Source organism: Scyliorhinus torazame, chromosome 14 (assembly GCF_047496885.1).
Source record: "Scyliorhinus torazame isolate Kashiwa2021f chromosome 14, sScyTor2.1, whole genome shotgun sequence".
Classification (NCBI taxonomy): Eukaryota; Metazoa; Chordata; class Chondrichthyes; order Carcharhiniformes; family Scyliorhinidae; genus Scyliorhinus; species Scyliorhinus torazame.
In genome coordinates, this window is record NC_092720.1 from 10,329,248 (window position 1) to 10,357,048 (window position 27,801).

General features: G+C 50.1%; 1 protein-coding gene across 1 annotated transcript in view; it reads left to right on the top strand.

Annotated features, from left to right (window-relative positions):
- LOC140389518 (fibronectin type III domain-containing protein 3B-like) overlaps nt 1–27,801 on the top strand; it is a 404,055-nt gene that overhangs the window by 39,158 nt on the left and 337,096 nt on the right.

Sequence of the window (27,801 nt, forward strand, 5' to 3'; positions counted from 1 at the left end):
CTCTCCAAGGACGGTGTGATGATCACTTCTATCGATGCTGTCATGCAGGAGGCAGGTTGGTGAGGATGGGGTCAAGTATGTTTTTCCCTCTTGTTGGTTCCATCACCGCCTGTCGCAGTCCCAGTCTAGTAGCTCTGTCCTTTAGGGCCCGGCCAGCTCGGTCGGTGGTGGTACTACCCAGCCACTCCTGGTGATGGACATTGAAGTCACCCACCCAGAGCATATTCTGCGCCCTCGCCACCCTCAGTGCTTCCTCCAAGTGGTGTCCAACGTGGAGGAGCACTGATTCATAAGTGATGATGGCCGGTACGTGGTAATCAGCAGAAGGTTTCCTTGCCTGTGTTTAACCTGAAGCCGTGAGACTTCATGGGGTCCAGAGTTGATGTTGAGGACTCCCAGGGCAACTCCCTCCCGACTGTATCCCACTGTGCCAGCCCCTCTGCTGGGTCTGCCCTGCCGGTGAGATAGGACACACCCAGGGATGGTGATAGTGGTGCCTGGGACATTGTCTGTAAGGTATGATTCTGTGAGTGTGACTACGTCAGGCTGTTGCTGAACCAGTCTGTGAGGCAGCTCGCCCAACTTTGGCACAAGCCCCAGATGTTCATAGGGGGGACTTTGCAGGGTTGACTGGGTTTGCTGTTGTGGTTTCCGGTGCCTGGGTCGATGCCGGGTGGTCCGTCCGGTTTCATTCCTTTTTGTGTTTTTGTAGCGGTTGAATACAACTGAGTGGCTTGCTAGGCCATTTCAGGGGGCATTTAAGAGACAACCCCATTGCTGTGGGTCTGGAGACACGTGTAAGTCAGGCCAGGTAAGGACGGCAGATTTCCTTCCCGAAAGGACGTTAGAGAACCAGATGGGATTTTATAACAATCAACAATGGTTTCATGGTCAACATTGGACTTTTAATTCCACATGTATATTTTTGAATTTTTCAATTTGGCGTGGCTAATCCACCTACCCGTCACATCTTTGGGTTGTGAGACCCACACAGACACGGGAGAATGTGCAAACTCCACACAGACGGTGACCTGGAAGGGCGGGGGGGGATCGAACCCAGACCCTCAGCGCCGTGAGGCAGCAGTGCTAACCACTGTACCACCGTGCCGTGCTCCAGATACTTTATTTTAAATTCCACCATCTGCGGTGGTGGGATTCGAACCCAGGTCCCCAGATCATTACCCTGGGCCTCTGGATTACTAGCCCAGCGACAATACCACTACGCCACCACTCCCCCCTACCCCAGATATAAAACGTCGGAGGTGTTTGAAAAGGCAGCTGTGCCGTGTGGTCACTGAAGCTGGCTGGCATGTGTTCAGGTCAGATTCTAGGAGCCTGGCTCGCTTAGCTTTCTAAATATGGCTCCCTTATCCGAGTGACAGACTCCCAGGCTCTGGTCTCTGAGCCTGCCGCCGGGAGAAGGAAGCTGGGATTTGGAGCGTAAATGTCCCCAGAACCTAAAACAAAAGCACAGCACAGTCGAAAGTGATCCTGAAGGGAACGCTCATGTACTTGAGTTGAATCAGAGTATGAGAGGGATAGAGGTAATGACGCCATAGTCCCAGATGACCATGGGCTCCTTTCGCCTTTGAGAGGGGGGTTGGGGGGAAGCTGACTGGTGGTGATTTGACCTGAGGGTCGCCACACCTCAGGCGAGGGCCAAGGTTGAGAAGGCGGAGCCCTCAGCCGGTACAGGACTTGAACCCACGCCATTGGCGTTGCTCTGCATCAGGAATCAGCTGCCCAGCCAACTGCAGCATTCTCCCCCCCCCCCTAATTGCCCCTGATCTGAGTTCAGGGGCAGCACGGTAGCACAGTGGTTAGCACAGGTGCTTCACAGCTCCAGAGTCCCAGGTTCAATCCTGGCTTGGGTCACTGTCTGTGCGGAGTCTGCACGTTCTCCCCGTGTCTGCGTGGGTTTCCTCTGGGTGCTCCAGTTTCCTTCCACCGTCCAAAGACGTGCGGGTTAGGTAGATTGGCCATGATAAATTACCCTTAGTGTCCAAAAAGGTGGGGTGGGGTTACTCGGTTACGGGGATAGGGTAGGGTGCTCTTTCCAAGGGCTGGTGCAGACTCGATGGGCCGAATGGCCTCCTTCTGCACTGTAAATTCTATGAATTGCCTGATCGGCCATTTCAGAGGGCATTTCAGAGTTAGCCACATTGCTGTGGTTCTGGAGTCACATGTAGGCCAGACCGGGTAAGGACGGCAGATTTCCTTCCCTCAAGGACGTTAATGAACCAGACGAGTTTTACGAGAATCAATGAATGTTTCATGGTCACCATTACTGAGGCGAGATTTTCAATTCCAGGTTTAAAATTTGTATCCCGCCAGCAGCCCTGGTGAGATTTAAACCCACGTCCCCAGAGAATGTGCTTCGGCCTCGAGGCCGCGAGTCCTGTGACATTGCCACAAGACCGTCGACTCCACGCCTCCAGTTATTTCGCTGGGGGTGGGGTGGCGCAAGGCACTGAGGGCTGGCAGGCAATTTTATCAAAGGAAGGTGGCATGACCGCTAACCTTCACCCCGCGGGCTGTCGCTCCGTGTGCATGTCGCAGACCACCTGAGTTCCAGGCCAAGATCAACCCATACAGGAATGGGTCCTGGAAACGCGAACGTTGTCTTTTGATACAACTAACAGAATGGGTACTGGAGGTGAAACGTTTAACTTTGTGAATGGGACCAAAGGCTGTGGTTGCTGGAGATTAATGAAAACTTTCAAGACTGAGGTTGATAATTGGGCAATGTTTTAAAGATATGGAGTAAAGCTTGGTAGCGTTGATACATAGGAACATAAGAAGTAGGATCAGTTGTGGGCTATTGAGGCTTTCGAGCCTGCTCCGCCACTCACTATAATTATAGCTGCTCTGGCTGTGGTTTTGATTCCATCCTCTTGTCTGACCCCCCCCTCTCTTGTCTGAAATGAAATGAAAATTGCTTATTGGCACAAGTCGGCTTCAAGTAAAGTTACTGTGATAAGCTCCTAGTCGCCACATTCCGCCGCCTGTTCGGGGAGGCTGGTGCGGGAATTGAACCCGCGCTGCTGGCCTGCCTTGGCCTGCTTCCAAAGCCAGCGGTGTAGAGATACAGGATAAGGAGCTCGGGGATGCAACCTGTGAATCAGCGAGAGCAGCGGCGGGGGTTACAAGCAGGGGGACGGAGCAGGGCTGCAAAGGTGTCTCAAGGTCACAATCACATGGGCGGCACGGTAGCACAGTGTTAGCACTGTTGCTTCACAGAGCCAGGGTCCCGGGTTCGATTCCCGGCTTGGGTGACTGTGCGGAGTCTGCACGTTCTCCCCGTGTCTGCGTGGGCTTCCTCCGGGTGCTCCGGTTTCCTCCCACAAGTCCCGAAAGACGTGCTGTTAGGTAATTTGGACATTCTGAATTCTCCCTCAGTGTACCCGAACAGGCGCTGGAATGTGGGGACTAGGGGCTTTTCACAGTAACTTCTTTGCCGTGATGATGTGACAATAAAGATTATTATTATATCAGACATAATCTTACCAAATGGCACATCAGAGTCGGGCTGAACGGATTACTCCTGCTCCTCATCCTTGTGTTCAATTGAGCCGCAGATTGCGCGAGCAGCCTCGTTGGGAGCGTAGAATGTGGTGGTGGATTGTGAATGAGAGGCAGCAGGGGCTGGGTGGGCAGTGGCTTGTGCGGGAAGATCATTAAAGATGATCGCAGACCATGGGGCTGGGATGTGGAAAAGGAGGTCGAGCGGGGAGCAGGGGGCAGGAAGTGCAGCAACTTGTAGTCAAGGACAGGATTTCAGGCAGGTACGTAAGTCTTCAAATGTTATTAGTGGGACTAGACTTACGTGCTCTTGACAAGACAAAACACAAGCGGAGGCGTGTGTGGTACAGCAAACTCAGTGAAAGAACGGTCCAGGGCAAAGATCAGGAAGTCATCACCTTCTACAAATTACTTTGAGTTTACCACACAGCAACAGGCCATTCGGCCCATCTGGCCTGCACTGGGGTTGATGATTCACACAAACCTCCTCCCATCTCTGGTCACGTCGCCCCATTCGCATATCATTCTATTCCTTTCTCCCTTGTGTACTTACCCAGCTTCTCTTTAAACGTATCTCTGCTGTTCACCTCCGTAACTCCCAAGTTCCACTTCCCCATCACTCTCTGGGTGAAGCAAGTTTGTTTTGAATTCCCCATTGAATTGATTAGTAACTGTGTGATATTTTGGGCCTTCTATTTCGGGTCTCCCTGACAAGTGCAACCCTCTTCTCGACGGCAGGCTCCCCTATCAATTCCTTTCAGAATCTGAAAGGCCTTTTCAGAGGTGACCCCCTCCTCGAGAAGAGCCCCCCCCACCGGCTGTAAGATGACTCCCTCCTGCTTGCTCCTCGTTGGGAATGAGCCAGGGTTCAAGCTCCTGATATCTGCCCAGTGACCGATGCTCGAACATGAATAGGGTGGCCATGAAGGAGGTAAAAGCCCCTTTGCCTCTTCTCTGGCTGCTTATTTTCCAGCCTGTGTAGGGGCTCGGGTGAGAAAAGCTGCCACCAAGACACAAATCGAATCAGTTACCAGGAGGGATGAGCTTGTGCTGGCTGAACATTGCTTCAGCAGGAGTGGCTGGAGGAGAAAAGTTGTGGGTTGCTGGGGTGGGGGTCCGGGGAGTTGGAGAGAGAGGGGGGGTGACTTAGCCAAATTGGGTCAGAGCTATCTCTTAAAGGCACCAAGCCACTCGTCAGTATTTCAGGGACAGTTACAGACTGGAGCCCATGCTGAGCGCGTCAGTCAAGAGTGCTTTGGATAAGTTCCTTTCGAAATAAACTGATGTGATGGGTGTTATTGTGAAGCACGGAATGAGCAGAAGTTACTGGGTCGAGGTGCCTCGCTCTCTCTCGCGTGCTATCGATAACACAAACTCTTTCTCGAGGTTGTCGGATGGAGCCTGTCCAGAGAATCTCTGAATGTGGCAATGCTTAACTGGAACCTGAATCCCAGCCAAAGCCAATATTGCTGCAGGATTCACTGCCACAGTCCCAAAGAAATAAAGAACAAAGGAAGGAGGTGCATTTTGATAGCACCTTTCACTCGCTCAGGACATTCCCCAAGTGCATCAGAGCCAATGCAGTACTTGGCGAGGTGGAGTGGATTTTCCTGTCGCTCTCGCCAGCGGGATCTTGCCGTCCCGCCTATAGTGAGCCCCCGTCACGGGATTCCCAACGGCGAGGGGGTGGATTCAATGGCAGGACCAGAGGACCCCACTGCAGGCGATTGGAGGGATACTTCCCACCGGCGGGGGTCATGGGAAATCAAAGAATACAAAGAGCAATACAGCACAGGAACAGGCCCTTCGGCGCTCCATACCTGCGCCGATCTGTTTTTAATATAAATTTAGAGTACACAATTATTTTTTTCCCAATTAAGGGGCAATTTAGTGTGGCCAAGCCACCTACCCTGCTCATCTTTTGGGTTGTGCGGGTGAGACCCACGCAGACGCGGGGAGAATGTGCAAACTCCACACGGACAGTGACCCGGGGCCGGGATCGAGCCCGCTTCCTCGGCGCCGTGAGGCAGCAGTGCTAACCACTGCGCCACCGTGCCGTCCCTGAGCCTGCGCCAATCACGATGCATGTCCAAACTAAAACCGTCTGTATTTCCAGGGTCCGTATCCCTCTATTCCCATCCCAATCATGTATTTGTCAAGATGCCCCTTAAATGTCACTATCGTCCCTGCTCCCACCACCTCCTCCGGCAGCGATTTCAATGCACCCACTACCCTCGGCGTAAAAAGCTTCCCTCCCACATCTCCTCTAAACTTTGCCCTTTGCACCTTATGTGCCCCGAGTAATTGATTTCCCCCCCCCTGTGAAAAACCCTCAGACTATCCACTCTGTCCATGCCCCTCATAATTTTGTAAACCTCTATCAGGTCGCCCCTCAACCTCCGTCGTTCCAGTGAAATCAATCTGAGTTTATCTCTCCTCAAAGCTAATGCCCTCCATACCAGGCAACATTCTGGTAAATCTCTTCCGCACCCTCTCTAAAGCCTCCACATCCTTCTGGTAGTGTGGCGACCAGAATTGAACACTATACTCCAAGTGTGGCCTAACTAAGGTTCTAGACAGCTGCAACATGACTTGCCAATTCTTATACTCAATGCCCCGGCCAATGAAGGCAAGCATGCCGTATGCCTTCTTGACTACCTTCTCCACCTGTGTTGCCCCTTTCAGTGACCTGTGGACCTGTACACCTAGATCTCTCTGACTTTCAATACTCTTGAGGGTTCTACCATTCACTGTATATTCCCTACCTGTATTAGACCTTCCAAAATGCATTCTCACATTTGTCCGGATTAAACTCCATCTGCCATTTCTCCGCCCAAGTCTCCAAACAATCGAAATCCTGCTGTATCCTCTGACAGTCCTCATCGCTATCCGCAATTCCACCAACCTTTGTGTCAGACCAGCCACATTTTCCTCCAAATCATTTGCATATACAATGAACAACAAAGGTTGTTGAAAAACACTATGAAAAACATCAGCCACCTGGCTGGGCTCATTCCCCAATGCCAGGTCCTTCCCTAGTTGGACTATCTGCATACTGTTTCAAGAAGCCCTCCTGGATGCCCCTTACAAACTCTGCCCCATCCAAGCCCCTTGCACGAAGTGAGTCCCAGTCAACATTGGGAAATTAAAATCACCCCACCACAACAACCCTATTGCTTTAACGCCGTTCCAAAATCTACCTACCTGCCTGCTCCTCTGCCTCCTGCTGGCTGTTGGGTGGCCTGTAGTAAACCCCCAACATTGTGACTGCACCCTTCCTATTCCTGAGCTCTACCCAGATTGCCTCACTGCATAAGTCCTCCGAGGTGTTCTCCCTCAGTACACAGCTGTGATATTCTCCTCAACCAGTAATGCAAACAAATCCTCCCCATGAACCTTGATTTTTAACGTTGGTCGGGACACGAGGAGAACAGACACGACTCTGCTTGCAAATAGTGTCCTGGGAGAGGACAGACAAGACTTTGGTTTAAAATCTCATCTGACGGTGCCGAGGTCCCGGGTTCGATCCCGGCCCCGGGCCACTGTCCGTATGGAGTTTGCACGTTCTCCCCGTGTCTGCGTGGGTTTCGTCCCCACAACCCAAAGATGCGCAGGGTAGGTGGACTGGCCACGCTAAAGTGCCCCGTAACTGGAAAAAAATAATTGTGTACTCGACAATTTATTTTTAGAAATATATATTTTTTTAAATCTGAATTGGAAGACAGCATGACTGAGGCAGCTGCATTGCCTCAATACTGCACTGGGAGAGTCAGGCTCGACCAAATTAAAATGCCACAAGTACAAGGGAATCGAAAAATAAAACAGAAGAATTTAGTGGATTTAATATGTATAGAAACTGAATCTCAAAATAATAGGCCTGAAGATGACCAAATCTCCAGGGACGTTGATGTCCATCTCAGCTTGTCAGTTCCTCGCCTTGGTAGACGCTCATTCCAAATGGCTATCCATACAAGAGATGGTACGTAATAGGAGGATCAGGGGAGAAGACAGGAGAATGGGGATGAGAAAAATATCAGCCATGATTGAATGGCGGAGCAGACTCGATGGGCCGAGTGGCCTTATTCTGCTCCTATGTCTGATGGTCTTATGGCTACTGTGGGCGCCTCCATTGTTGGTTGTTTGCCAAACACCAAAATGGCCGATCCGAAGCTACTATGCCCAATAATGACACCCATTTTACTGGGGATGATTTCCAACACTTAGGTCGGACAAACAGATTTCGGCATATCCGAAGCGGACATATCCGAGCGATCCCTGCATCCAGCAGGTCGAAGGAAAGGGAAGTACAGACTTTTACGAGAGAGCAATCAAACCGGCCGTTGCGCAATTGGCTGGGCAACTTCCTCCTGTCCTCCAGCACAACCCCCCCCCCCCCACAGCACCACGGGGGTCACGCAGGCTGAATTCATTTTTGGCTTCACCTCCGAATCCGTTTGGACTTCAATATTTCCTAATTTGGTAGGGAAGGTGTCAGGCCTCCCAGAAAAATCGACGTCCTTCACAAAAGGGTGACAGATCATTCCGGGGGTGGTTCTCTATCAAAATTTCACTTCGGGCCCACTCTGGTTAGCCGGGCCGAGCATGTCCCAATCGGGCCCTGTGTTGTATTCGGTAAATGCCAATGGCAGGACCATGTGGATGTATGTCGACCATGCGAGGACCCGGGGCCGATAAAGCCCAGTCCAGAACAGGTGGCTCCAACATATGTCGCAGGTGCTCCCGAGGCCATTCCAGAGCGGAGGGAACCGGGAATTTCAGAGTCAGCCCCACCAGCCGTCCAGGAGGGAGCTGGCGAGGCGAGCAGCCCCACAGGAGAGCTGGCGTCACCTGAACTGTTGCCTTCTGCAGACAGCAAGATTACTTCAAAGACAGTGGAGCTAGCTGGGGGACTCAGCGGGTCCGCGAGGACTCGAAGGTCCCCGGACAGACCAACTCTTTCCCCTTATGTCTCTTGATCTTGTATAGCGCATTTGTACATAGGTTATTTTGTAAAATGTAAAGAGGGACTTAAAGAGGGGGGGGATGTGGTAGGGTGGCCCCTTTAAGTGGGAGGGCTATGCGGTCCACGGCTCAGGACCAATTGCGCGGAAGAGCGCAAACCCCGGCCGATAGAGGGAAAGCGTGGATCACTGGGCGCAGGGGTGGGCAGTGTGGACCCCGGAGCTGAAGGGTCAAGACCCCTAATCATCGTTGCTCCGTGCCTGTTCGTAGGTGACTTTGCCGACTGTTAATAAACCCCCCTTTGTTGTTACTGAAAGTCTCCAGTGCACAAACACGATTCAGGATAAAGGAGCTCGCTTGATCGAAGCCCCATCCACCGCCTTATCCAATCACTCCGTCTGCCACCACTGGCAGCCGTGTGTACCATCTGCAAGATGCACCAGGTTTTCTTCAACAACACCTTTCCAAACCGCGATCTCCGCGATGGGGAAAGACGGGGGTAGCAGCTATATGGGAACACCGCCAAGTTCCCCTCCCAACCACACACCACCCTGACTTGGAACCATGGGCGGAGGTTAACAGCTCTTCCCACCGAAAGGACTTCTGGTCCCGCCAAACATCAGCGTGGTACTGTTGGAGGCGCCGTCCTTTGCATGAGATCTTGGTCAAAGGCCTCTCTTGCTTTCTCAGATTGGCAGAAAAGAAACGGTGGCGCTATTTTGAAGAAGGGCAGGGGGATTTCGATAGGGTTTCCAAAATAAATATGGGAATAAACGCTTCTCGGGTTCCCCAACCAGAGGACTGGTTGGGTGTTGGGAAAACAACCGGGCGAGGCGGGAGGAAACGGTTTTGAATGCAATGAGGTGTTGTAGTGATCTGGAAGGCAATGTTAGAGAGGGTGAGGGAAGCAAGTTCGAAAGGGAATTCCATCAAAAGGAACAAACTCGCAGGGAAAGTGCGATTAATTAGCCAACCCTGCCAAACAGCCAGCACAGACAGAATGGGCTAAATTGCCTCCTTCTGTGCTGCATCACTCTTTCCACCACTGACTGCAGATGTTGCTGGGAGCTGTAGCTTTGGAATCCACGTCTTTTCGAATGCCACACATCTTTCAGCATGGTGAAGGGTGAACTGGGACCTTTTGTTTCAATGGTCTGGCCATTTTCGCTGTTGCTGTCTCTTCAGCCCTGAGATTAGATCATAACCTTGAAATGTTTCCAACTATTCCCTTTTATAATCGGGGGTGTTTTTACTTTCAAGTTTGAGTTTTGTTTCTGCGTTTTATTTGACGTGACGTAGGTTCTGACGATCAGAAAGTTCACTGCCCTTGAAGTTGGCGAAAGCAGCTGAATGTTTTCCGAAGGAGCTTCTCCTGCTCGCAAACTCACCGCCTCCTTTCTGACACTCAGACCATTTTCCGATCCACCGACTGTCATCCTGCCCCAAGGGCTGGATTCTCCATAATTGGGACTATGTCCCCTCGCCGGCTGCAAGACGGTGGAGTTTCACGCTAGAAAAGCTGGCATGAAATGGACGTGAATTCCCAGCCCTGCAGGGGGCTGGCAGGGACCCGGCTAGATCGAGCAGCTTTTGGTGCAGAGACGGGCCCCCGCGCTTCCACCTCCAGCCGCCGCGCCATGCTCCATGGCGGACTCTGACCGCAGAGCTGGACCCAAATAAGAAACACGGCGACCGTCCCTGCGCCCGACCCTCAGTCCCGGCGCAAACATTCCCCGGCCTCCGATCGGCCCTCGCCCGGCCAGCGCGGCCGTGCACTGAGTCCGCAGCCGCACGGGAGTATCTCGACCGGCTGGACCATATTAGGTCCACGCCGTCGGGATTTCGGCCGGTTGGGGGCGGCGGAGAATGGCAGGGGGGGCCTCTGGCAATCGCCCCAGGTAGGACCCAGGCGGCGCAGGGGTAAGCCACCCTTCAGGGCCCGCAAAATCGGGGAACTGGCATCGGTCCCGAATCCTTGGGGGAAAATGGATTCTCTGTCACCGCGCCGGCCGCGATTTTGGTGTCAGGGGGCGGAGAATCCAGGCCCATGTATTTGGGTTAAGGACAGGTGGAACTTGCATTTCTGTGGCACCTGGCACTATCTGGGGAAGCCCCGAAGAGCATCACCGCCAATTACGTGGTTGCCATAATGTCGGGAACATGCAGCCAATTTGTGCACAGCAAGATGCCATTTGCTGCTGATTAAATAATCAGTTGACGCTGGTCGAGGGATCAATGTCAGCCCAGAACATCAGGAAGGACTTCCATTGTTTTTCTTTTGAATTACTCCAAAACTCATAAAACTGCTTTAATGTCCCAAGGTGTTTCACGGGAGCATTTTCAAACAGGAGATATTAGGTGAGGTGAACAGTACGGCGGTGTACGCTCACTCCCTCAGTACGGCCGTGTACGCTCCATCAGTACGGCGGTGTACGCTCACTCCCGCAGTATGACAGTGTACACTCACTCCCTCAGTACAGCAGTGTACGCTCACTCCCTCAGTACGACAGTGTACACTCACTCCCTCAGTACGGCCGTGTACACTCACTCCCGCAGTACGACAGTGTACACTCACTCCCGCAGTACGACAGTGTACACTCGCTCCCTCAGTACGGCCGTGTACGCTCCATCAGTACGGCGGTGTACGCTCACTCCCTCAGTACGACAGTGTACGCTCACTCCCTCAGTACGGCCGTGTACACTCACTCCCGCAGTACGACAGTGTACGCTCACTCCCTCAGTACGACAGTGTACGCTCACTCCCTCAGTACGGCCGTGTACACTCACTCCCGCAGTACGACAGTGTACACTCGCTCCCTCAGTACGACAGTGTACGCTCACTCCCTCAGTACGCCAGTGTACACTCGCTCCCTCTGTACGACAGTGTACACTCACTCCCTCAGTATGACAGTGTACACTCACTCCCTCAGTACAGCCGTGTACACTCACTCCCTCAGTATGACAGTGTACACTCACTCCCTCAGTACAGCCGTGTACACTCACTCCCTCAGTATGACAGTGTACACTCACTCCCTCAGTACGACAGTGTATTCACACTCCCTCTGTACGCCAGTGTACACTCGCTCCCTCTGTACGCCAGTGTACACTCGCTCCCTCTGTACGCCAGTGTACACTCACTCCCTCTGTACGCCAGTGTACACACACTCCCTCAGTACGCCAGTGTACACTCGCTCCCTCTGTACGCCAGTGTACACACACTCCCTCAGTACGCCAGTGTACACTCGCTCCCTCAGTACGCCAGTGTACACTCGCTCCCTCTGTACGGCCGTGTACACTCACTCCCTCTCTACGCCAGTGTACACTCGCTCCCTCTGTACGCCAGTGTACACTCGCTCCCTCTGTACGGCCGTGTACACTCACTCCCTCTGTACGCCAGTGTACACTCGCTCCCTCTGTACGCCAGTGTACACTCGCTACCTCTGTACGCCAGTGTACACTCACTCCCTCTGTACGCCAGTGTACACTCACTTCCTCAGTACGGCGGTGTACACTCACTCCCTCAGTACGACAGTGTATGCTCACTCCCGCAGTACGACAGCGTACGCTCACTCCCGCAGTACGGCGGTGTACACTCACTCCCGCAGTACGGCGGTGTACACTCACTCCCGCAGTACGGCGGTGTACACTCACTCCCGCAGTACGGCGGTGTACGCTCACTCCCGCAGTACGACAGTGTACACTCACTCCCTCAGTATGACAGTGTACACTCACTCCCTCAGTACGACAGTGTACACTCACTCCCGCAGTACGACAGTGTACACTCCCGCAGTACGGCGGTGTACGCTCACTCCCGCAGTACGACAGTGTACACTCACTCCCTCAGTATGACAGTGTACACTCACACCCTCAGTATGACAGTGTACACTCACCCCCGCAGTATGGCCGTGTACACTCACTCCCTCAGTACGACAGTGTACACTCACTCCCTCAGTATGACAGTGTACGCTCACTCCCGCAGTACGACAGTGCACACTCACTCCCTCAGTACAGCCGTGTACACTCGCTCCCTCTGTACGCCAGTGTACACACACTCCCTCAGTACGCCAGTGTACACTCGCTCCCTCAGTACGCCAGTGTACACTCGCTCCCTCTGTACGGCCGTGTACACTCACTCCCTCTCTACGCCAGTGTACACTCGCTCCCTCTGTACGCCAGTGTACACTCGCTCCCTCTGTACGGCCGTGTACACTCACTCCCTCTGTACGCCAGTGTACACTCGCTCCCTCTGTACGCCAGTGTACACTCGCTACCTCTGTACGCCAGTGTACACTCACTCCCTCTGTACGCCAGTGTACACTCACTTCCTCAGTACGGCGGTGTACACTCACTCCCTCAGTACGACAGTGTATGCTCACTCCCGCAGTACGACAGCGTACGCTCACTCCCGCAGTACGGCGGTGTACACTCACTCCCGCAGTACGGCGGTGTACACTCACTCCCGCAGTACGGCGGTGTACACTCACTCCCGCAGTACGGCGGTGTACGCTCACTCCCGCAGTACGACAGTGTACACTCACTCCCTCAGTATGACAGTGTACACTCACTCCCTCAGTACGACAGTGTACACTCACTCCCGCAGTACGACAGTGTACACTCCCGCAGTACGGCGGTGTACGCTCACTCCCGCAGTACGACAGTGTACACTCACTCCCTCAGTATGACAGTGTACACTCACACCCTCAGTATGACAGTGTACACTCACCCCCGCAGTATGGCCGTGTACACTCACTCCCTCAGTACGACAGTGTACACTCACTCCCTCAGTATGACAGTGTACGCTCACTCCCGCAGTACGACAGTGCACACTCACTCCCTCAGTACAGCCGTGTACACTCACTCCCTCAGTACGACAGTGTACGCTCACTCCCTCAGTACGCCAGTGTACACTCGCTCCCTCTGTACGACAGTGTACACTCACTCCCTCAGTATGACAGTGTACACTCACTCCCTCAGTACAGCCGTGTACACTCACTCCCTCAGTATGACAGTGTACACTCACTCCCTCAGTACAGCCGTGTACACTCACTCCCTCAGCATGACAGTGTACACTCACTCCCTCAGTACGACAGTGTATTCACACTCCCTCTGTACGCCAGTGTACACACACTCCCTCAGTACGCCAGTGTACACTCGCTCCCTCTGTATGCCAGTGTACAAACACTCCCTCAGTACGCTAGTGTACACTCGCTCCCTCTGTACGCCAGTGTACACTCACTCCCTCAGTACGGCCGTGTACACTCACTCCCTCAGTATGGCGGTGTACACTCACTCCCTCAGTACGCCAGTGTACACTCGCTCCCTCTGTACGGCCGTGTACACTCACTCCCTCTGTACGCCAGTGTACACTCGCTCCCTCTGTACGCCAGTGTACACTCGCTCCCTCTGTACGCCAGTGTACGCTCACTCCCTCAGTACGGCGGTGTACACTCACTCCCGCAGTACGGCGGTGTACACTCACTCCCGCAGTACGGCGGTGTACACTCACTCCCTCAGTACGCCGGTGTACACACACTCCCTCAGTACGCCGGTGTACACACACTCCCTCAGTACGGCGGTGTACACTCACTCCCGCAGTACGGCGGTGTACACTCACTCCCTCAGTACGCCGGTGTACACACACTCCCTCAGTACGGCGGTGTACACTCACTCCCGCAGTACGGCGGTGTACACTCACTCCCTCAGTACGCCAGTGTACACACACTCCCTCTGTACGCCAGTGTACACTCACTCCCTCAGTCTGGCACTGCCGTGTCAGCCTGGATTTTGTGTTTGAGTCTCTGTCTGAGCTGCCCACTGAGGCAGTGCCGGCACAGGTTCATATGAAGAAAATGGCTCGCTTTTCAAAACAGCAGCTGAAACCTCTGTTCATAAGGGGCTATTTGTGCCACAGAACCTGGTGCGTTTCAGCAGAAACTGTCAACATTTCAACATCTGGAATTTGAGTCAGAATTCCCCCAGAGTTGGTGTGGTAATGGTGCAGTCATTGAATTCCTAAAGTGCAGAAGGAGGCCATTCAGCCCATCGAGTCTGCATCTACCCTCCGAAATAGCAGCTCACCCAGGCCCGCTCCCCTGATCAATCCCCGTAACCCCACCTAACCTGCACATCTTTGGACTGTGGGAGGAAACCGGAACATCCGTAGGAAACCCACGCAGACACGGGGAGAATGTGCAGACCCCACACAGTCACCCGAGGTCAGAATTGAACCCGGGACCCTGGCGCTGTGAGGCGTTAGACGTTTTAGTTGCTGTGATATGAAGAGTCTAAAGTTCTGTTCCTTTTTCACCAACACACATTTATTTAGACATATTCATTCCAACAGCCTTTGCACAAAACTCTAACTACACATCACCTGACAGAGGCCACCTGAGGCCCCTTTACATATCAGTGTCAATTAATGGATACTTAACATAAATGAGACAACTAATTGCAATGTCTCGTAACCCATTACTTAACAGTCTCCCCTTCCTTGGAGAAAATAAATAAATTAGGTGAAAACAAAATTTCAAGAAACTCAAACACACACACATGATTTCCCCCCCCTTTTTTTTGTTTTGATGAGAAAAAGAAAAGTCACAGAAACAAGCGCCCTTCATTAACAATATCCAAAAGTTTCTGTGAACTCACCCCTCTTTTCGTAAAACAGTCTGACAGTTGATAGATACTGTCAACCCATTTAATTTTTGTTATTTCCTCTCTGTCCAACATCTGCTTCAAACTTGCGATGTCTATCCGTAACCTCTTTTCATTGATACTTTTTGTAGAGTGCACATTTTCCCACAGAGATTTATTGTCAATGTGACAGTCAATAGGTATATTACCCAAATCCCCTAATCCCAAAATTTCTGTCAATATCATACTTATATAAAAGGCAATATCCACCGCCTCTACAAGGCTTAACGTCTCAGCAGCCAAAGTGCTTTTTACCACTCTCCTTATTTTCTTTGTTTCCCACACAAGCAGGCAACATTTACCATTGTTCCCCAAAAGGAAAATTATAATACCTCCTGCGCATCAAACCCCATCACATAAATCACTATAAACTATGAGTTTCAAGTGCCTAAGGTCACCTAAAACCGGGAACTTCAAAACACACTCCTGCATTTTTTAGTTTGACCAACGCTTTATTTGCCCTTATTATGTCTTCCACTTTGGGATCATTCATTTTTGTACTCAACTCTAAGACATCAAAACTCACCTCCGGTCTAGTCTTGTCTACCTAACCAGTTCAGTTGCCCAATTAAACTTCGCAGTTGCTCTTTTTATATCTTTGAAACCATTGCGTCTTTTTGTGAAACTCGGCCACGACTAATTGCTATTGGGCTGATGCTTTCCAAATAAGATTGCTGACATAAAGTTGCCCCTAACTTAGTCTGTCCAATTTCCAGGCCAATATATTTAAATGCACCGGAAGCCTGACTTCCAACCCTGAATTCTTTCCTCAAACCAGAGATTACAATAGCTTCAAAATCACTAGTCCCACCCCACAAAAAATCATCGACATGCATCATAAAAATGCCAGAACGATTTCCTTTATAGTGCCAGTAAAACATTGCAGGATCTGCTTTCAACTGGCAACAGCCTAACTTTAACAAAACTGACCTTACCGAAAAATACCAGACTCTAGATGCATCATTTAATCCATATACACATTTGTTCAACTTCTAGAGTACCCCTTCTGTGTTAGCTGCTTCTTTACGAGGACGGAGAAAAATGTCTCTCTGGAGCTGATGCCCCTGCAAAAAGGCAGCTTTTATATCTATAGATATGCATTCCCATGCCTTTGTGGCTAATAGAGCCAAGAAGGTCTTTAAAATAACCTTTCCTGCTGTAGGTGAATCTACCCTTAAATCCTGATCTTCTAAGTTTTCTTCAAAGCCCCTTGCCACGAGCCTGGCCTTTGCCTTATAAATTCCATCCGGAAGAACCTTTTCCGTGCAAATCCATCTGTGGGATAGAGCTCTTTGTCCCCTATCCGGTACTTCCGTGTATACCCCAAATTCACTCCAACTATGCAATTCTTGCTGTTTAGCTTCTTTGATAACTTTTTCATCTAATTTATTTGAAGCCATCAAAATCTCACGTGCATGTGGGCTTCTACTCCTATTAGTATTCGTTGTCTTACTCATGTTCCGAGATCTTGATAAACTACGTCCCCTCTCCTGCCTGGTATCTCGTTCTGTACTGCTACTGCTTGATCTTTCCCTTCTGCTGTGGGATGTCCTTTCAATAGTTCTTGACCTTTTCCTGTGGACCTGTTCACTATCCGATGTACTATCTGAACTGGCACTGCATTTCTGTGCCCTCCATTTTTGAACTTTGTTTTCCCAATCCATTATCTTGACTCCTTTCCCTGAATGCTGTGCATTCAACCAATGTTTATACTTTCCAGTGGCTTTCCCTGCTCTACTAATAACAGTTCCATCCTTCCATTGACTAGACCCTTCAGGCAAGTATGTCACTTTTGTACCAACTTTTGGCAGTTGCCATTTCGGAAAAATGGCCTGTTCTAATTCATCAGAAGTGTTGTGTTCCTCCACAGAAACCCTGTCTATATCAGTTAACTGGTCCTCATAGTTCTGTAACACATGCGTACCAGATGACTCTGGTTCCTCGTCATGTCTGTCTGCTCTGTCTAAATTTGGAAATTTGTAATCTGTACCCATTATCCTTGATGAATGTACCCTAACAGTTTGATTACCATGTTGCAAAATAATTGTTTTGCCATCTATGCCTATGATCTTCCCTGGGCCTTTCCATTCATTAGAATTGTCTCTCTTATAGTATACCATGTCTCCTTGCTGAAAAACGGCATCTGATGGCCGTACGTTATGTCTTAAAGCTCTGCGAATTCTTTCAAAGACTTCTGCTTCCAAAAAAGCTTTTCTACTGCTATGTAATGCATTTAAATGTTCAACAAAATCAGAGCTAATTGTAGTCCCCTCCCAAGCTGGAGGCTGGTCATCTTTCTTATAAATCTGTTCCATATAATGTAATAAAGTCGCCAGATCTTCTTCTGAGTCTAACTCTTCCAATTCCAGCTCAGAAAGCACTTTGTTTCGGATTTTACTGCCATATGGTAGAGAAAGAGCCAATGCCATACCTTGTTTTCTCTTTCCCAAAGTTACTTTAGTCCACATAACTACTGCACTTCTCCATTGGTCGTACGATTCCCTTTCAGAAAATAAGGGAGGATAGTCATATCCAGCCATCTTTATCCTCGGTTCAGCCAGATATCCCTTTTATTTTTATTTTCTCACTCACTCCTTGGTTTGATCTGGAAAAGTTGTATCTTTCAACCCTTCACATTTACACAGCAACCATCCTCTGCTACCAATTGTTAGACATTTTAGTTGCTGTGATATGAAGAGTCTAAAGTTCTGTTCCTTTTTCACAAACACACATTTATTTAATTCCAACAGCCTTTGCACAAAACTCTAACTATACATCACCTGACAGAGGCCACCTGAAGCCCCTTTACACATCAGTGTCAATTAATGGATACTTAACATAAATGAGACAACTAATTGCAATGTCTCTTGAACCATTACTTAACATGAGGCAGCAGTGCTGACATCGTGCAAGTTATTCTTTTGCCTTCCAAATTATTGTTTTCATGTGTCTTAGACAAAAAAAAGTAAAAGAAAGGCAGCTGCTCAAATGATTTAAAATAAATTTAGTAATTTACTGAAGCTTCTTTGAACTCTGGCAGTGCTGGAAGCTTCACCGTCAAACAAAGACAGCTGGAATGAACAATTTCAGGATAGTTAGCCCAATTGGTTTATTTTGTCGGAAAATTAGTTTGGGGAAGTTGATGAATTCTTCTTGTATCTTTCCTTTGATATTATCTGCAGTAACACATTCAAGTTAATTTTACTCTCTTATAAATGGTTAGCCTGAGGGAGGATGGAGGGATTTTCGATTCTTACACCTTTTCCACCAGAGCTTGGCGTTTACAGACAGCGAGTTAGGGCGAGATGGGCCAATGAATGAGAGGAACACAGTTTCCTGGCGATGTGTCCATGTAGGTGTTCCTCCTCTTCTAATATTGATAAGCCGGGATATCCGCACCCAATTCCAAACTTGGCACAGTCACCAATTGACACCATCCAGTTCTGCCCCGGCTACTGGAAAGGAAAAGAGCTTTAATTTCTGACATGCCTTTCACAACCTCTGAATGTGTCAGAACCCTTTCCAACCTGGTTGTGATAGAACCCTTGACAGGCAGGATGTGCTAGAACCCTTTCCAACCTGGATGTGCTAGAACCCTTTACAACCGGGATGTGCTAGAACCATTTCCAACCTGGATGTGCTAGAACCCTTTACAGCGGGATGTGCTAGAACCCTTTACAACCGGGATCTGCTAGAACCCTTTACAGTCGGGATGTGCTAGAACCCTTTCCAACCTGGATCTGCTAGAACCCTTTACAGCCGGGATGTGCTAGAACCCTTTACAGCTGGGATGTGCTAGAACCCTTTCCAGCCTGGATGTGCTAGAACCCTTTACATCGGGATGTGCTAGAACCCTTTCCAGCCTGGATGTGCTAGAACCCTTTACAGCTGGGATGTGCTAGAACCCTTTCCAACCTGGATGTGCTAGAACCCTTTACAGCCAGGATGTGCTAGAACCCTTTCCAGCCTGGATGTGCCAGAATCCTTTACAGCCAGGATGTGCTCGAATCCCTAACAATCGGGATGTGCTAGAACCCTTTACAACCTGGATGTGCGAGAATCCTTTACAACCAGGATGTGCTAGAACCCGTTACAGCCAGGATGTGATAGAATCCTTTACAACCAGGATGTGCTAGAATCCTTTACAGCCAGGATGTGCTCGAACCCGTTACAACCAGGATGTGCAAGAACCCTTTACAACCAGGGTGTGCAAGAACCCTTTACAACCAGGGTGTGCTCGAACCCGTTACAATCAGGATGTGCTCGAACCCGTTACAATCAGGATGTGCTAGAATCCTTTACAACCAGGATGTGCTGGAATCCTTTACAACCAGGATGTGCTGGAATCCTTTACAACCGGGATGTGCTCGAACCCTTTACAGCTGGGATGTGCTAGAACCCTTTACAGCCGCGATGTGCTAGAACCCTTTACAACCAGGATGTGCTCGAACTCTTTACAACCTGGAAGTGCTAGAACCCTTTACATCGGGATGTGCTAGAACCCTTTAAAACCGGGATGTGCTCGAACCCTTTACAGCTGGGATGTGCTAGAACCCTTTACAACCAGGATGTGCTAGAACCCTTTGCAACCAGGATGTGCTAGAATCCTTTACAACCGGGATGTGCTAGAACCCTTTACAACCAGGATGTGCTATAACCCTTTACAACCAGGATGTGCTAGAATCCTTTACAACCGGGATGTGCTAGAACCCTTTACAACCGGGATGTGCTAGAACCCTTTACAGCTGGGATGTGCCAGACCCCTTTACAACTGGGATGTGCTAGAACCCTTTGCAACCGGGATGTGCGAGAACCCTTTGCAGCCGGGATGTGCTCGAACCCCTTACAACCAGGATGTGCTAGAACCCTTTGCAACTGGGATGTGCTAGAACCCTTTACAACCGGGATGTGCTAGAACCCTTTACAGCCGGGATGTGCTAGAACCCTTTACAACCGGGATGTGCTAGATCCCTTTACAACCGGGATGTGCTAGAACCCTTTACATCCAGGATGTGCTAGAACCCTTTCCAACCGGGATGTGCTAGAACCCTTTCCAACCGTGATGTGCTACAACCCTTTACATCCAGGATGTGCTAGAACCCTTTCAAACCGGGATATGCGAGAACCCTTTACAACAGGGATGTGCTAGAATCCTTTACATCCGGGATGTGCTAGAAACCTTTCCAACCTGGATGTGCTAGAACCCTTTACAACCGGGATGTGCTGGAACCCTTTACAACCGGGATGTGCTAGAAGTCTTTACAGCCAGGATATGCTAGAACCCTTTACAACCGGATGTGCTAGATCCCTTTACAACCGGGATGTGCTAGAACCCTTTACAACCGGGATGTGCTAGAACCCTTTACAACCGGGATGTGCGAGAACCCTTTACAGCCGGGATGTGCTAGAACCCTTTAAAACCGGGATGTGCTAGAACCCTTTACAGCTGGGATGTGCTGGAATCCTTTGCAACCGGGATGTGCTCGAACCCTTTACAGCTGGGATGTGCTAGAACCCTTTACAACCAGGATGTGCTAGAACCCTTTGCAACTGGGAAGTGCTGGAATCCTTTGCAACCGGGATGTGCTCGAACCCTTTACAACCAGGATGTGCTAGAACCCTTTACAACCAGGATGTGCTGGAATCCTTTGCAACCGGGATGTGCTCGAACACTTTACAGCTGGGATGTGGTAGAACCCTTTACAACCAGGATGTGCTAGAACCTTTTGCAACTGGGATGTGCTAGAACCTTTACAGCTGGGATGTGCTAGAAATCTTTGCAACCGGGATGTGCTCGAATCCTTTACAACCGGGATGTGCTAGAACCCTTCACAGCCGGGATGTGCTAGATCCCTTTACAACCGGGATGTGCTAGAACCCTTTACATCCGGGATGTGCTAGAACCCTTTACAACCGGGATGTGCTAGAACCCTTTACAGCCGGGATATGCTAGAACCCTTTACAACCGGGATGTGCTAGAACCCTCTACACCCGGGATGTGCTAGAAGCCATTCCAACCTGGATGTGCTAGAACCCTTTACACCGGGATGTGCTAGAAGCCATTCCAACCTGGATGTGCTAGAACCCTTTACACCGGGATGTGCTAGAACCCTTTACAACCAGGATGTGCGAGAACCCTTTACAGCCAGGATGTGCTAGAACCCTTTACAGCCAGGATGTGCTAGAACCCTTTACAACCTGGATGTGCTAGAATCCTTTAGAACTGGGATGTGCTAGAACCCTTTACAGCCGGGATATGCCAGAACCCTTTACAGCTGGGATGTTCCAGAACCCTTTATAGCCGGGATGTGCTAGAACCCTTTACAACCTGGATGTGCTAGAATCCTTTACAACCGGGATGTGCTAGAACCCTTTACAACCAGGATGTGCCAGAACCCTTTACAGCCGGGATGTGCTAGAACCCTTTACAACCAGGATGTGCTAGAACCCTTTACAGCTGGGATGTGCCAGACCCCTTTACAACTGGGATGTGCGAGAACCCTTTGCAGCCGGGATGTGCTCGAACCCCTTACAACCAGGATGTGCTAGAACCCTTTGCAACTGGGATGTGCTAGAACCCTTTACAACCGGGATGTGCTAGAACCCTTTACAGCCGGGATGTGCTAGAACCCTTTACAACCGGGATGTGCTAGATCCCTTTACAACCGGGATGTGCTAGAACCCTTTACATCCAGGATGTGCTAGAACCCTTTCCAACCGGGATGTGCTAGAACCCTTTCCAACCGTGATGTGCTACAACCCTTTACATCCAGGATGTGCTAGAACCCTTTCCAACCGGGATATGCGAGAACCCTTTACAACCAGGATGTGCTAGAATCCTTTACATCCGGGATGTGCTAGAAACCTTTCCAACCTGGATGGGCTTGAACCCTTTACAACCGGGATGTGCTGGAACCCTTTACAACCGGGATGTGCTAGAAGTCTTTACAGCCAGGATATGCTAGAACCCTTTACAACCGGATGTGCTAGATCCCTTTACAACCGGGATGTGCTAGAACCCTTTACAGCCGGGATATGCTAGAACCCTTTACAACCGGGATGTGCTAGAAATCTTTGCAGCCGGGATGTGCTAGAACCCTTTACAACCGGGATGTGCGAGAACCCTTTACAGCCGGGATATGCTAGAACCCTTTACAACCGGGATGTGCGAGAACCCTTTACAGCCGGGATATGCTAGAACCCTTTACAACCGGGATGTGCTAGAAATCTTTGCAGCCGGGATGTGCTAGAACCCTTTACAACCGGGATGTGCTAGAACCCTTTACAACCGGGATGTGCTAGAACCCTTTACAGCCGGGGGCAGCACGGTAGCATGGTGGTTAGCACAATTGCATCACAGCTCCAGGGTCCCAGGTTCGATTCCGGCTTGGGTCACTGTCTGTGCGGAGTTTGCACGTTCTCCCCGTGTGGGCGTGGGTTTCCTCCGGGTTCTCCGGTTTCCTCCCACAGTCCAAAGATGTGCGGGTTAGGTGGATTGGCCATGCTAAATTGCCCGTAGTGTCCAAAATTGCCCGTAGGGTGGGGTTACTGGGTTATGGGGATTAGGTGGGGTTACTGGGTTATGGGGATAGGGTGGAGGTTTGGACCTTCGGTAGGGTGCTCTTTCCAAGAGCCGGTGCAGACTCGATGGGCCGAATGGCCTCCTTCTGCACTGTAAATTCTATGTCTATAACCGGGATGTGCTGGAACCCTTTACAACCAGGATGTGCGAGAACCCTTTACAACCAGGATGTGCTAGAACTCTTTACAACCGGGATGTGCTAGAACCCTTTACAGCCGGGATGTGCTAGAACTCTTTACAACCGGGATGTGCTAGAACCCTTTACAACCGGGATGTGCTAGAACCCTTTACAACTGGGATATGCTAGAACCCTTTACAACCGGGATGTGCTAGAACCCTTTACAACCGGGATGTGCTAGAACCCTTTACAACCGGGATATGCTAGAACCCTTTGCAACCGGGATGTGCTAGAACCCTTTACATCCGGGATATGCTAGAACCCTTTACAACCGGGATGTGCGAGAACCCTTTACAGCCGGGATTTGCTAGAACCCTTTACAGCCGGGATTTGCTAGAACCCTGTAACCATCGCCAGCATGCTTCTAACGACAGACCATGATGGACACTCAGCAAATCAAATCTGTCAGGGAGAGGGATAATTTCATCTGTTGCACGTTTGATGCGAGCGGCGGGAACACCCTGCGAGAGGCAGGTTCTGCCACATCGAAGTGGTTATCAAGTGTGTTGTTTTAGGCAACTGGAGGAACAGGACCTCGGCTAGGGTCACTGTCTGTGCGGAGTCTGCACGTTCTCCCCGTGTCTGCGTGGGTTTCCTCCGGGCGCTCCGGTTTCCTCCCACAGTCCCGAAAGACGTGCTGTTAGGTCATTTGGACATTCTGAATTCTCCCTCCGAACAGGCGCCGGAATGTGGCGACTAGCGGCTTTTCACAGTAACTTCATTGCAGTGTCAATGTAAGCCTACTTGTGACAATAAAGATTATTATTAACATCTTTCGATTAGTCACGTTACAGTCTTCTGGACTTAACATTGAGTTCAACAACTTTGCACCATGAGCTCTGTCCTCCATTTTGATATATTGTTCCTAATCCCCGCCCCCCCCCCCCCCCCCAACCACCACCACACAGGGCCAGTCTGTAACTTGTTCTTTTTGTTTTACGTTCGGAGATTGCTGACCCTCGTTCTGCTGTCAACACATTCTGCTATCTGACCTTTTTGTCAATATTTGTACCAGCCTTTGACACGATCTAAAACACTCCCCTTGCCTTGTGTCCATGGCATCTTTGTCAAATCTCTCCTGAGCTCCTGCCTAGCCCTGACCTCCGATTCTGCTCCACTTGCTCCGCCCCGACTCTTCAACTACATAATCTGTCACATTTCTCCCTTCTTTAGAACAAAGAACAAAGAACAGTACAGCACAGGAACAGGCCCTTCGGCCCTCCAAACCCGTGACGACCATGCTGCCCAACTAAACTACAATCTTCTACACTTCCTGGGTCCGTATCCCTCTATTCCCATCCTATTCATGTATTTGTCAAGATGCCCCTTAAATGTCACTATCATCCCTGCTTCCACCACCTCCTCCGGTAGCGAGTTCCAGGCACCCACTACCCTCTGAGTAAATAACTTGCCTCGTACATCTACTCTAAACCTTGCCCCTCTCACCTTAAACCTATGCCCCCTAGTAATTGACCCCTCTACCCCGGGGAAAAGCCTCTGACTATCCACTCTGTCTATGCCCCTCATAATTTTGTATACCTCTAACAGGTCACCCCTCCACCTCCTTCGTTCCAGTGAGAAAAAACCGAGTTTATTCAACCGCTCCTCATAGCTAATGCCCTCCATACCAGGCAACATTCTGGTAAATCTCTTCTGCACCCTCTCTAAAGCCTCCACATCCTTCTGGTAGTGTGGCGACCAGAATTGAACACTACACTCCAAGTGTGGCCTAACTAAGGTTCTATACAGCTGCAACATGATTTGCCAATTCTTATACTCAATGCCCCAGCCAATGAAGGCAAGCATGCCGTATGCCTTCTTGACTACCTTCTCCACCTGTGTTGCCCCTTTCAGTGACCTGTGGACCTGTACTCCTAGATCTCTCTGACTTTCAATACTCTTGAGGGTTCTACCATTCACTGTATATTCCCTACCTGCATTAGACCTTCCAAAATGCACTACCTCACATTTGTCCGGATTAAACTCCATCTGCCATCTCTCCGCCCAAGTCTCCAAACAATCTAAACCCTGCTGTATCCTCTGACAGTCCTCATCGCTCTCCGCAATTCCACCAACCTTTGTGTCGTCTGCAAACTTACTAATCAGACCAGTTACATTTTCCTCCAAATCATTTATATATACTACAAACAGCAAAGGTCCCAGCACTGATCCCTGTGGAACACCACTGGTCACAGCCCTCCAATTAGAAAAGCATCCTTCCATTGCTACTCTCTGCCTTCTATGACCTAGCCAGTTCTGTATCCACCTTGCCAGCTCACCCCTGATCCCATGTGACTTCACCTTTTGTACTAGTCTACCATGAGGGACCTTGGCAAAGGCCTTACTGAAGTCCATATAGACAACATCCACTGCCCTACCTGCATCAATCATCTTTGTGACCTCCTCGAAAAACTCTATCAAGTTAGTGAGACACGACCTCCCCTTCACAAAACCATGCTGCCTCTCACGAATACGTCCATTTGCTTCCAAATGGGAGTAGATCCTGTCTCGAAGAATTCTCTCCAGTAATTTCCCTACCACTGAAGTAAGTCTCACCGGCCTGTAGTTCCCAGGATTATCCTTGCTACCCTTCTTAAACAGAGGAACAACATTGGCTATTCTCCAGTCCTCCGGGACATCACCTGAAGACAGTGAGGATCCAAAGATTTCTGTCAAGGCCTCAGCAATTTCCTCTCCAGCCTCCTTCAGTATTGTGGGGTAGATCCCATCAGGCCCTGGGGACTTATCTACCGTAATATTTTTAAAGACGCCCAACACCTCGTCTTTTTGGATCTCAATGTGACCCAGGCTATCTACACACCCTTCTCCAGACTCAACATCTACCAATTCCTTCTATTTGGTGAATACTGATGCAAAGTATTCATTTAGTACCTTGCCCATTTCCTCTGGCTCCACACATAGATTCCCTTGCCTATCCTTCAGTGGGCCAACCCTTTCCCTGGCTACCCTCTTGCTTTTTATGTACGTGTAAAAAGCCTTGGGATTTTCCTTAACCCTATTTGCCAATGACTTTTCGTGACCCCTTCTAGCCCTCCTGACTCCTTGCTTAAGTTCCTTCCTACTTTCCTTATATTCCACACAGGCTTCGTCTGTTCCCAGCCTTTTAGCCCTGACAAATGCCTCCTTTTTCTCTGCCTCCTTTAGCTCTGAATAAGAGTCAAAAGGACTCAAAATGTTAACTCTTTCTCCATAGATGCAGCCAGACCTGCTGCGTTTTCCCAGCAATTTCTATTTTTATTGTGTTTATGGTGTTGGCAAAGTGTTACCATGGCAGTAATGTGGGAAGCACAGCAGGGACTTGTGGGAGGAACCGGGAGCACCCGGAGGAAACCCACGCAGACACGGGGAGAACACGCAGACTCCGCACAGACAGTGGCCCAAGCCGGGAATTGAACCCGGGAGACTGGAGCTGTGAAGCCACAGTGCTAACCACTGTGCTACCGTGCCGCCCATAAAGTGGCCAGACATTTTAGTGATGTTGATAAAGGACTAAACATTGAGCAGGATTCTGGGGGAAGCACCTTCGGACTTCATCGTCATGTTATCCATGTGGTCTTTTACTTTCACTCGCGAGGGCTTGAAGGCTCAGCATCTGAATCAAAAGACAGCACCTCTGACACTGCGGCACTCCCTCTATGCTGCCCCAGGATTTGCAACATTGATCTTTGTGCAGATCTGGAGGAGGTGGGGGGGCAGGATTGAACCCACAACCGTCGTGCTGAGCGGGAGTGCAACGGACTGAGTCACAGCTGGCACATTCTAGTCCAGGTTGAACATTGCAGACCCCTGGCTGACAAACCCAGGAACGTAGTCACCGTTCTCACCTCCCACACACAGCCTGCATTATGATATTGTTGTTGTTTCACGAATATGATACTTGCGAGATCCGCTGCAGATGTGATGGAAAGATTTAGTGCGACAGTTAAAAGGCACAAGTATTGATATGAATAGACAAACCAATAGATGAATGGACTGACATAAAATAACATTGCAGATGAAAGGGATCAGTGCTCTGTACCACTCCCTCCGGCCCCTGATCTTGTTCGTACTCTGGTGACGTTCTGCCCTGAAGATTCTAATCAGAAATGACAGCGAGTCTGAGCCTAAAGGGTTATTGCAAGTTACCCAAAGCCCGTGACTGCCCGGGAATCTTTTAACTTGTAAAAACACACATCGCCTCGACAAGGCAGATTCCTCTTTGATCCAGCGTACAAAAGCAATTGGGAGGTTACGCTAAAACCTTTATAAAACACAGCTGTGATATGGTTTCCAATTCTGGGCACTGTGGGGAAGGATGTCAAGGACTTGGAGAGGACACGGGGTGATTTACAATAATGGTTCCATGCATCGGAGTGTTCAGTCCAGTGGGGAGATTGGGGAAGCTGGGATTGAGAGCAGCGAGGGGACAAGGGGGGGGGGGGGGGGGGGGGGGATTTAACTGAGGTATTCAGAATTGGGAGGTTTTGATCAAGTGAGGAAGGGGAAACTGTTTCCAGGGGAAGGAGGGTCAGTCACCAGGGAAACACAGGTCACCGGCTAAAGGCCCAGAAGGGAGACGAGAAATGTTATTTGTGCAGAGTGTTGCTGTGATCTGAGTCACACAGCCTGAACGGGCAGTGGAAGCAGATTCGATAATAACTTTCAAAAGATATTTAAACAAAATAAATAAATTTAGAGTACCCATTTATTTTTCCCCAATGAAGGCGCAGTTTAGCGTAGGCAATCCACCTGCCCAGCACGCCTTTGGGTTGCAGGGTGAGACCCCGGAAGTACAGAAGATTTTAGTTTAGACGGCGCAGGCTTGGAGGGCTGAAGGGCCAGTTCCTGTGCTGTACTTTTCTTT